The sequence below is a fragment of the Triticum dicoccoides genome, chromosome 4B (assembly GCF_002162155.2).
Source record: "Triticum dicoccoides isolate Atlit2015 ecotype Zavitan chromosome 4B, WEW_v2.0, whole genome shotgun sequence".
NCBI classification, from domain to species: Eukaryota; Viridiplantae; Streptophyta; class Magnoliopsida; order Poales; family Poaceae; genus Triticum; species Triticum dicoccoides.
Window position 1 is genome coordinate 276993512 of NC_041387.1, and position 12814 is coordinate 277006325.

The following is a 12814-nucleotide window of genomic DNA, read 5'->3' on the forward strand; positions in this document are numbered from 1 at the left end:
GTCATTAGCAGGCCGAAATGTATCTCAACTCCTGTTGGCCCATTTACAATGCAGATCATTCACATGCCGAAATTCAGACGGGCCGTAAATGCGCCGACCTACTACACGGGCCTTAAACAGGCCGGAAGATCGGTCGGGTTTGATTAGTATCAGTTTTATATGGTTCGTTAATAGTCCTGTTGTGACATTGGGCCATATATGGCCCATGGATTTTGTCTGATGTTAACAGGCCAAAAGTCACAACAGGCTGGAAGTGGCCCAAATCTACAGTGGGCCTCTAATAGGCTGAATGTTACAATAGGTTGGAAGTGGCCCAAATCTACAATGGGCCTCTAACAGGCTGAATGTCACAACAGGCTGGAAGTGGCCCAAATCTACAGTGGGCCTCTGACGGGCCGAATGTCAGACATGGCCGAATATGACCCAAATCCTTGACGGTCGTTTATGGGCCGAAAGTTTCAAGGGCCAAAAAATGGGCCGAAATGAAGCTTGACCTTTAACAGACCGGAAACACAGTGGGCCATCATTCGGCCCAAATATTTAGCAGACTGTTAACGGGCTAGAAGTGATCATGGGCGGCGATGATGATAAGTTTGTAATGGGCCATTGACGGGCCGGTTTGACAATAGCCATACAGGCTTGAACTGCGAATGGGTCGTCTACAAGCAGACTGTTAATGGGCCAGCCCACTAATTTTGACTGGGCACGACTTTTTAACCTAAATGGGTCGTTGTTGGGCTTTCCCATGTGTCGACGTATCATAGGCGCCTCCTATCCATTGGGTGGTTGACATCTGTCCTTTTCGGGTGCTGACGCGTGGTTTCCATAGCCAATGATAATTTTACACGTGGAAAATCCCCATCGGTCGAGGCTGTTAATGGGTTATCAGATCCAAAATCGGACCCGATAGCTTAACGGTGACCCGTTACGGTGGATGCCACGTGTCGATCACCCTTGATGAAAGCACTTCTATGACGCGCGATTTATCGTCATGGAAGCGGACAGTTCCGTGATGATAATTTTGGTAATGTCATGGAACACTTCTATGACATCACATGTATGACTATCTTGATTCTGTCATAAAATCGTATTGGATGTACATGCATGACAGAAAACGTGACCTACTATGACAAACACGTATCATCATGGATGTTTATTTTTTGTAGTGTATGTGTGTGTGTGCATGTGAGATGGAGAGAGAATGAGGGAGAGAGAGAGAGTTTTAGATGAGTCTATCTAGTGCGAGTGAGAATGAATATGTATGTGTGACCTGGGGAGATAGAGAGTTCAAGGGAGAGAGAGGAAAGAGCGCCAAGACAACGGAGTGGTGCGTGAGAGAGTTACGGACAACGAGCTAGTGAATTTGTGTGCGTACGATGAGTGCACCATAGATATTTTGCTTAGACTAGAGAGTCATACATTGTGTGCTGGATAGACCTATACATGGAGTGTGCATGAGAACTAGAAAGACCGAGAGAGAGAGAGAGAGGGACCGACAAGTTTTGTGTTTGTATGCACGTGATAGAAATGAAGATTGTCGGCTAGAGAGAGAACGGGGATCCGTGAGAGGGGAGAGGTCGTGTTTATGCATCGAAGATTGATATATAAACCATGATTTGGTATAATTTGCATTCATATCTTTGAATTGGAGAACATGGTGTTTAAAATCCACACATGAATGGAGATACGCGTATCAAACTAGTTCATTAATTTGACATTTAGCATGTTCATGGAGTAATATAATATAACACGTTACTCAATTGAGGTGTTCGGTTTTGGATTTAGTCCACAATTTTGACTGGGTGAATGAGCTATTTCATTGAATCAAGATATTTCATTTTGGGTTTGATTCCCGCTTTTGAGTGGGTCAACTATTTGTCATATAAATCGATAGCAACGAGCATGTAAAAACACATTAGTCTCGAGTATCATCTCACCATCTAAAAAAGAAGTGGCAAGCTAATATTTCAAAATTTAATTCGAATCAACTTGGTAAGGTAAATGTGGATGCTCGTTCTCCCAAAATTTGAACGAACCGCTAAACACCCTCGGCTCGATGGGATTCACACGAGAAAATAAATGGGAGATGCCAAATTGCCAGCCTATCTGGGACCCGCATCAATTGCCGATTGTAAATCGAGGGTAGGTTTGTAATTCGGCCAAGCGCGCCCTCTCCTTGGCCGAAATGACAGGTGTCGAATAATTCATAAACCATGGGAGGCAAAACACCCTCTCCTCGGCCGAAATGGCAGGCGCCGAATAATTCATAAACCATGGCCGAGAAAACACCCTCCCCTCGGCCGAAATCACTTGCACCCACTATTTCAAAACACACCCTCCTCGCCCGAAATTGCTGGCACCCACTATTTGGGAGAAGCAAACTTACCCTACTAACCCTGACCCTCGAGATACAGACCCAAGCAGACAAGCCAAAAGGGAGGGGTAGAATTGTAACTTCCCCCAAATTTTAGACAAATGCGTCAGTAAGACATGGTTCCCCCTCCCAATTATCCATTCATACACCATGGGTGCCAAATCACCTTCTACCCAGCCGCGAAACCTCAACCCCTCCTCCATGGTGCCCCACAACACCAAATTCACCACGGCCCTCCTCCCCAATGGTGGATCCGTTGTCCATTTGTTGTCGTGCACTTGGACATGTGCCTCTTACTCCATGGTGCTAGAGCTTCCTCGACAACGACCGTGTGAACCATACCATAGCCGATTCACTCGCGTCGTTGCGCATGGCGCTGGAGTGGCTCCAACTTCGGATGCGTCCAGGGTCCTGGTGTCGCTACCTCGTAGCCAACGACTGTTGTGACATATCTGCTTTCCCACTGCCGGGAGCCACCTCAATAGTGCCGACCTAACCGACTCGGCAGCTGGAGCTGCCTACTTCACTGGGCCGCAAGATAGGTCGTACGCTCATCTTACATCACTTTATTTAGGTGACAGTTGCCTAATTTTTGGGTTAGTCGATTCCCAATGGACGGAAGCAGCACCCCTCGAGGCAGCGGAGCTCCTAAGCTGCCGCTTGGCTAGGGCAGCAGTTCCTCGATGTCTATCATAGGGGTGTGAGGGTGCAGGTTCGCCGCGGAAGTAGCACTTAGGTGCCTATCTTAGTGTTGCGTGGGGTGAAGGTACTACCACTGCCGGATCTAGATGAGGGCGAGTCTTTATGGTTTAGCCTGGAGCGGCGCAACCACGGCAGTGCGGTGGGGCAGGGTTTTGGTTGGACTATTGCGACCAGTGATGGCTGGGGTAGGCTGCTCTGCTAGTGGTCGCTGGCTCTTAGGGGAAGATCTTGAACAGTGTCAGCCGGGAGGCACAAGACGGCCATCCGGCCATCTGACGTAGATCGAATAGTACCAAAAAAGAGTGTGCCCCAGTTTAGTTTTCAGTCGACAAACGTGTGACCAATCTCGTACCTTAGTGTTGATCTCTTAGGGTATTTCTTCAGATCAGAGATATGTGTCATTCTTAACATTGTGCATTTTCTGCATCTTCAGCCACACCGTCTTCCTTCTCACCATAGCTACTACAAGGGAAGCATACACCAGAAGGGAGCTATAGTCCCCACTCAAAAGTTCCCTACCTCGAATGTGCCTGCCCGACATGGACAGCCACAACAACTGTAGGGCCATCGACAAGTTAGTAGATGATGCTCACTCCTATGGATGGTGGCAGATAGGTTGTACCCTCATCTTACTTGTGTGCAACATTTATGGCTTCGTTATTGATCTAAGCATGGAAATAGATTATAACATGTCATTGTATATTCAGGTTGATCTCTTAAGAGTCTTGTTCAGGAGTTAACGCTGCTCCATAGTTCAGGTAAGAGACTTGTTTAGGAGTTAACGTTGTTCCATAGTTATTGTCCATCAACCAATGTAATCCCACAAGCTGGTGATTATACCACTTCAAGTATTACCTATGTTGTTGTTCTTCAATACTTTTGTGTGCCATCTTGTTAATCTCGGGTATAAACAATACACATTATGTAAAGCTTTCACCTATGTTCTCCCTTTAGTTTTTGAGACATGTTGTTGCTAGTTAATTCCAGTCCTACTATTTAAGTCATGTCCTACAGGCACTCATTACATAACCTCGCAGAGCAATGTAACGACCAACAAACTTGGCATCAACGATTTCCAATATGATGGAACAGTTAAAGGAAATTCTTCAGAAGAGTTGCAGAAAGATGATGAATCCTATTGACCCCACATATGGGTACATCATGCATATAATGTCCTGGATTGCATCTACTCTGTTGCAATGCCATTTTCTTAGCCTGCTGATCATACATGTAAATATGCCATGCCCTCCTATTTTGTAGTACCTATTCCATTCATGATAACATGTTTTCAAATTCAAGTATTGTTATTCTACTTCGTCGCAATGCCATCTGCTTAGTTTGGACATCATTCTTCTAAATATCTCATGCATTATTATTCATCAGTATGTACTCCAACCGTCTTACCATACCATTTTTTATATTGAAGTGTTGTTCTACTAGTTTTTGCAATGCCATCTTAGTTTCCCATCATACATGCATATGTTGCCTTCATGTTTTCTGTACCTATTCCAGCTATCATATAATTTTACATTCAACTAGTGTTTCTTTTACTCTGTTGCCGTGTATTATCCCTAGCTCTGACATCATACTCCCTCTGTCCGGACTACATGTCGCAGAAATGGATAAAAAAGATGTATCTAGAACTGAAATACGCCTAGACACATCCATTTATTTTAGGATGGAGGAAATACATGTCAATATGTCATGCCTTTCTATTCTTTTGTACTTATTCCATCTCTCTGTCGTAGCATGTTTGATAATTGAAGCACCATTCTTCTATATAAGGCATGCAAGGGGAAGACAACTATGTTAGAATCTGAAGGGATACAAACAAGGTCTTTGCAAAAGATCCAAATGTCGGGACATAGTAAACCAACTCCAGTGTTCATAGATACTGCTCCAGCACAGATAAACCCAACACAGAGGGAATACATGTCAATATGTCAGCCGAGGGAGCCCTTTATTGCCTCCCAAGTTGTCCCCTTCCTCCCTCTAGGTATATATTTCGGGTCTAAGACATTTGTTAGGGTTAGCAAAGTATATGTGAGACATTGATAGAGCTTTGCTCCTTCTACCACTCCTCTTGGAGATCAAGACCTCTTAGGTGAGGATCCCAAGTGGATATCAAGACCTCATTTTGGAGAAGACTATCATCAAGATCTCCCCTCCTTAGGAGTGGGATGAACCTTACCTTTGTGCTTGTTTCCTTGGATTGATCTTGTACTCTTGTCGATCTTAGCTTCGCTATTCTAGTGGATGTGTGATTGGGTTTTGTTTGAGTAATTTCACTCTTGTGCTCTTGAGTTCATCCCATTTTCCCTCCAAGTGTGAAAAGATCACCACTTAGGGTTCCACCCTACAACATGTTGGTATCATGAGCCATGGTTGATTAACATCTTTGAGTCCCTACCCCTCTTATTCTGGCCCAGCTTTGTTGCTTTGTGTCCCAATTCGAAAATCCCCACAAAAATGGCCCAATTTGTTTGCTGCAATTTGTTGGATCTTGTGAGATTTTCTTAACTTGGTCCACTAATTTTGTGTTTTGCAAGTGGATCTACCCCTTACCCACCACCCCCATACATCCCACCATCGAATTTGGTTGGATTTTTGAAATTTACCACGGATCCGAAGGTGTTCTTGCACAGCAGAGCACCTTGTGCGCACGGGCTATTGGGACCCAGTGCGTGCGACCCCTACAGAGCTATTCAGTCAGAGCCAATTTTGCCTCCTTTGGTCATTCTTTCACCACCATTCGCTTTCCGCATTACTTCCCATTGGTGTTTGAGTTTTGAAGTTGTAGTTTCACCATGTCCTAAGGTGTTTCGGCTACTTAGGCACGGTTTTACTTCGTCATCACCGCCACTCGTCATCGACTCAGACTCCACATCGTCCTCGACCACTTCAACATCAAACTAACATAAGAAAGGACAGTAACCTTGATGACTGATACGTCTCCAACGTATCTATAATTCCTTAAGAATTCATGCCATGTTTGCAACAATTTTATATGGTTTTGGTATGATTTGATTAGAACTAACCCGGACTAATGTTGTTTTCAGCAGAACTACCGTCGTGTCATTTTTGTGTAGAAATTAAAGTTCTCGGAATGGGCTAAAAATTTATGGTGATTTTTTATGGACCAAAAGAGACCCCTGAAGCACCAGAATTGGGCCAGGAAGTGGACGAGGGAGCCACAAGCCTTGGGGGTGCACCCATCCCCTAGCCTAGGTGCGCCCACCCCCCTAGGGTGTTCCCTCCGAGCTTGTGGGCCCCTCAGGCGCCCCCTTGATGTGAGATCCACTCCAACAATTCCTATAAATATGAAAGCCCCCGAAAAGAACCCTAGATGAGAGCTCCTGTCAGATTCAGGGCTCCGCAGAACCAAGAAGGTTCGTACTCTAGGGCGTGTGCGAAGATCTCAACCAACCCAAGCCTCAAGCTCGCCACCCTATAGCCTAGCCTCGTCGAGCTCGCGTGAGTGGGGAAGAAGAGGAACGTGGCAATTTACCCAGGTTCGGGCCACCTTGCGGTGTAAAACCCTACTCCTACTTTGTGGTGGATTGGCCTCACGAGGAAGCTAAGGATGAACTAGTATAGTGTATGAGCTACTTCGCGGGGGCTTTGGTGATGTGGGTCGAACTCCCCCTCTATGAGGGTGGCTAACCTATATTTATAGTGGCCTTAGTCGTCTTCCCTCGAAACTTAGGTGGGAAGGGATCCCACAACGGCCAATTTGAAAGGGGATAAGATGTACATCTAGTCCTTATGAAAGGTGGACTTCTCCTTCCAAGCTTCGGGTCATGACCTAATGGCGGGCTCGATGACGACATCCGTCCTACCGAGCCTATGGTCTTTGTCTTGTTGCACCAGAATGGAAAGCTTTGGGGGATTCATCGGTAACCCGTGTCTATCCTTGCCTCCTTAGCACCGAAAGGGAAACTGCCTCCTCTGCGCCCACTGGCGCCCGCCTAGCCTTGGTCATCATGGCTCAGATCATCACAGCCTCGTGTGGCTGGGTACCTACATAGAAATCACCGCTCCACGGGAGGCAACCTGAGCAGGATGCTCCTCTGGAGGTCTTGGTGTTGTCTGCCTCGCAAAGCCAAAGGACCTCATGAGGGTCTTGTCTTGGAGTGGTTGCCACTGGACCATACCAGGCCATCGAGAGGGCCATGCTGTGGGCCACGGGCAGGAAAATCTGGGTACCCCCAATCCCAGAACACCGATAGTAGCCCCCGGGCACAAGGCGCGCTCGGGCTAGCTTCGAGGCGAAACCAAAGAGGAGAGGGCGAAGCACCGCGGGCCCCAATCACCTGCGGGCTAGGGTTAATGAGTGGCGCTCGACAGGACGCGGACGCCTGCGCTTCCCCACATCGCCTCGGCAACCGCTTCGAATTGGAAGCAGCCTGGTGCATGCAGTAGGGCCATCATCACTCGGAACATGGAAGGGCGCAGGTTAGACTTCTTTTGGCAATAAAAATGTGGGGGCGGAGCCCCCTAGCCCATCTTCATCTTCTTGCTTCCTCGTTCCACACTCTTGCAGCAGCATCCATTGTGATAGTGAGAAGGCTCTTAGCCGGAGAGAAGGGAAAGGCTCCCCAGGAGGGGCTGGAGGCGCCGCCACCCAGGAGAGGGCACGGTCGTCCCTACAAGTCCATGGTCGCACCGGCATCGTCATCATGGGGGCGCGGCGTGCGCCCCTGACGGCCTACACTAGCTCCAACAGCCAGGGAAAGGGCCTCTCCCACGAGGGCGGTTGCGCGGGTCCTAGCAGCCACAGCCAAGGGGGAAGGCATGCCGTGGCCACTGGGCAATCGCGCCCACGCGCTCGAGCAACACGGCCCGTGTGTTCATCGTACGGGGGAGCGACCACCTAGCACCTGGCTTCTGCTTCCAATCTGCTTTGTGGAGGAGCTACCAGCGGTGGGAACCATTGGGTTGTGGCTGCACCCTGACGGTTGCTGCAATGGGTCCTTGTGGGTGCAGGTCGAGGTCACCTTCATCGGCCATGTGTTCCTGGCCCGCGGATGGCAGTCGTTTGCCCGCTCTCGCGGCCTAAAGGGGAGGCGCAGCCTCCACTTTAAGCACAACGGGCCGGCAACACTCTTTGTCATGGTCTTTGGGAAGGATAGCAGTCGCCTGGGGTGTCGCCCCGAAGGCGATGACAACGACAACGACCACTCCTCTGACAATGACAGCCAACACGGCGGTGGCGTCCTCGGCGATGAACTTGCCCTTGGCCGCTGCGCCCCCAGTAGCAGCGGTGCCTCCTCCTAGGGAAGCTTGAGCAACGACGACTACGACGAGCTTCCCAATTGTCGCACTCGGACCCAGGAGGGCGGCAAGCCACCATGCCGCCTTGCCCCCACCTAGGAGGACATCGAGCTGCCTCACCACCGCGACCCATCAAGCAGGAGGAGGACTCCGACTAAGCGCGGGCGGCAGTGGAGCCCGGCCTCAAGAGCAACGGTCCTCGGGAGGACGCCTCTTCGGTTTTTTATCTCCTGCATTAAGAACCATGGAAAAACCCCGCGGGGGCGTGTAATGAACTTGGGCGCTTGCGCCTCTATATAAGTATTTCCTGTTTGTGTTCCAAAATTTATATCATTACTGATCAAAAAATTCTCGCTTAGCGTGATTAGGATAATTTAGCTTGGTGCGTTTGTGGCTCTTGGCGGGTTCTTGTGTCATGGGGGTGCACCTATAGAGCTTTTGACCTTACGCAGGTCCCTTCCTCTAGTGACGATGCGGTTAGGGTGCCGGAGTGGCCTAAGGACCTTGTCAGGGTACCTTCGACTCGTGACCCGGTAGCTCGGGAGCCTTGAGTGGCATGCTACCTGTGAGGCCTCCGGGTGTGTCTTCACCCAGCACCGAACCTCGCAAGGCATCGGGACACAATTTATGTAGGGTTTCTTGACGATGAGCCAAACCGTGACTATAAATCATCCTGAGTCTGGAGCCCCTGAGTGAGGGCCGATCGTCGCTAGCACACCGGGGCATGATGCCCGACAAGGATAGGAGGGGAGTGCTCCTGAGGCTGAGGGGCCGATGGCTCGATCGAGAGAGTCGCGCGAGGACTCAGTCACCAAGGGCTTGGCAAGGTGCGCGTAATAGCGGGCCTTCCACTAGCGTAGCCTAGGCCGGCTCGCTTACACATCGTGCCCAGCCCTTGCTCGCAGGACACGATGGAGGGAGCCATGGGCAGCTTCCACACTTCTCAAAGACAGAATTCAAGAGAGGAAGCACTTCAAGAAGAAAACGGAAAATTCCCCCCTTTTTGGAATAAAGACGCGAGAACTTTAAACTTCATTCCAAGAAGAGGCAAAATGGTTACAAGAGCAAGCAAAAGAACAACCATGTCCGGCGCCTACGCTAGTCTTCTAGTCTTCCCACCAGCGCGGATCATGGGGTCTCCACTAGCCATGGGATTAGTCACTGATAGACCATGTCATCTGCCAGCATAGAGCATGGGGCTTCCACTTGGGCGTGGGTGGGAGCCCCCGTGAAGCCGGGGAGTGGGGCTTAGTGAGACTCCAGGGCGTGTACAACCCCACTCATTATTACATGAGAGTGACGGGTAGAACTTGCGGAGATGCTGGGTGTTCAAAGCATTCTGGATGGGGATCCCGTCCTGCGTCCTGTTTTTAAGCTAGTAGTAGCGCTTGTGCAAGCGCAACCACTAAGGCCCTACAACTAACTAGTAGCAGTAGCGCGTGCTGGACGCGCTACTTCTATACCTAGTTAGTAGTAGCGCTTTCCTTAGTAAGCGCTACTAATAGTACTAAGTAGCAGTAGCACTCCTTCCGAAAAGCGCTGCTGCTAACTTTTCCTGTATTTTAAAAAATACAGCTTATTTTCGTTGTGGTTTTATATACAGTACTTTCATCATATGATTTTATGACCATGATTAGTTATTATATATAACAGTGGGTGAAATGAGCATGGAGTAGATTCAAGTGGGGGAAACATGTGGTGCATGGCGAAAGTACTAGTAATCCAAACTTGATCTAGTTTGGATTAGTAGTACTTTCGATGTGCACCACATGTTGCCTCCACTTGAATCTAATCCATGTTCATTTCACCTACTGATATATATATATATAATAACTCAACATGCTCATATAAAAAATCAGCATCATGCATCATCGATCATAATAATAAATAACTCATCATTGGTATCATAATAACAAGTCATACTCATCATCATCGATCATACAACTTCTACTCGATACCACACCATCATCATAGTCATCTAACCAATCCTACTTAGTTGTTCTTAGCACATGATCACGAGTATTAGCTAGGACCTACTACCTTCTCCTAGGTAAAATAGCATAAAACAAGATAGCCCCTGACTCTCCATTATGGAGAATGGAGATTATCCTGTCTCCTATTCTTGCCTTTCGCACAATCTTGCTTCCAAGAACCACCTTATGATTGTCCATACATTTTTTCCATTCTTTGATTACCATGTGTTCACCTGTTTTAGAAATCCGATATGGATAGGTGAGACTCGTAAGATGACCTGGCTGTATGTTCAAAACATCAAGGCGACCATTCTGATACATCAAATGAGGCACACAATCCATCAGGATTTTCTGTTGAAAAACATAGTAATAACTTCGTAGTTAGAAATGTAGTTCAGTTCTAGAAGTATGCGAAAGATGCACGGATGTCATAATAGTAAAAAATCTTACCAGTGTATCTCCATCAAAGTTATCGTTGTTCAACACATGCACTAGTGGCACGTATTGACCATAATGTGGAGGAGTTTGATAATAGGCATTGTAATTCTCAAGGTCAGTACAATATGAGACCAGATGATTTTTCTCCTGATAAGTTAACTCAGAGCCATCAGTGTAGTACGTTCTGTCTACCATCTTCCACACATTCTTTGAAGAATGAAAATAATCTATCAATGGAAATAAGCTGTCAACTATTTTGAAATAAACAATATAAATTACTTAATAACTATGTTTTAGAAACTCACATAGCGTTAGAATTCGAAGTGTATCAACAAGGACCCAAATTTCCAAATTGTCTACCTCGATGTCAGGATCACCAAGATCGATGGTGACAAACATACCCTCTTGAAAATCATACATCTTGCAAAGTGCTTCCCAACCCGGGCAACCAAAATGGGATACACTCTCAAAATTGTATAGATTTACCTCAAAATCCATAACATGATGGGTCCTTAGGTTAATTTTCTTTGTTTCATTCCTCTCATGATCTTCAAAACCCATCCTCTCCAAAACATAGCATCTTGCATGGCATGGGATAAGCTTGTCGAATTGTAAAAGACAAAAATTACACGTTGAAGTAGTAGAAGTCGAGCTTAATTACAAAAAAACACTTTGTGTTGTAGCTTACCGTATCACAATCGAAGGCCTCCTCGAGCTTAATGCTGAAGCATCAACCTTCTACCAAGTGAGGCCTGCCGCAGAAACCCCGGTTGTCCCCGCACCAGGAGCACTCCCCGGGACCTTCTTCGTCAGACAACATTTCCTATGTTCATAATTCAATGATTAAACTTGTACAATTAAATATATGTACTAAAAAAACTAAATTAGATAATTATTATTCATCACAGAGTGACTATCGGTCTGTCGAATTTTTCTTGAAAACTCTCAACTCACATGGTGTATATATTCGACCGTCAGTGATGGTAGCTCCTCCTTTCGTTCCTGAGTACATTACACCAAATTGTCTAGCACATGGGAACGAAGGAGAAGCTACCCCCACGACAACAGTCGGGATTCTTTGTCCTCTCATATATGATGGATTCTTTGTCGGTGATGGTCGTTACTCCTCCTTCCCCTAGTGCATAACAAAGGTCTAGCACCCGAAAAAGAAGGAGAAGCGACCCCCACGACAACAGTTGGGATTCTTCGTCCTCTCATATATGGTGGAGCCTCGACAGACTTAAAGTCAACCCGAAATATCCTTTAGTTATTTTTCTAGAAAATCCAGGCCACTCGATATTTCCTACATATTCTAGCACAAGTCATGCCAAAATTCAGGGAAAAATATGGCATGAACTTTGCTAAAAAAAGGACATATCGAGCGCCTGAAACTTGCCGGAACGGATATTAATCAACACTGGCAAAACATAGGCCACTCAGAGGTGTAACTTGCAAACATGACCGGCCACTTGGGCAAGCACATATCCTATTTGAGCAACACAAGATATACATGGTTATATCTACAACATATGAGCATTCAAACATGATGGAGTAGTTTTCCAATTTGAGCATTCAATAAGTAGGGTTTCGTACTACATTGTTCTAAGATTAAACACATAAAACACCTAAATTAAATTAACAACATGGGGTGGCTGGTCTCACCTTGATCGAGGTCAGAGGGGGTCGGTGATGGGGACAACGGCGGGGATGATGCAGGGGCTCCTTGATTTCTGCAAAAACAAAATATAAACAAAAACATTATTATCATCATCTTAGGACTTAGTGAAACTCCATAAGGTACATTTAATTATTCTATTCAAATTTACTTATAATTTCCTATCCTATTCAAATTTACTTAGTCAAATTTTCTAAAAATTTCCTATTCTATTCAAAAGACCTACATTTACTTATTTCTTCAATTTCATATTTTATTCTATTCAAATTTACTAAAAACAAAAACCTACATTTAACAAAAATTAAAACCTATTTATAGAAAGGGGTAGGAGTGTGGGAGGAGGCCAGGAGGAGAGAGCATGAGGGGGAGGAGGTGAGA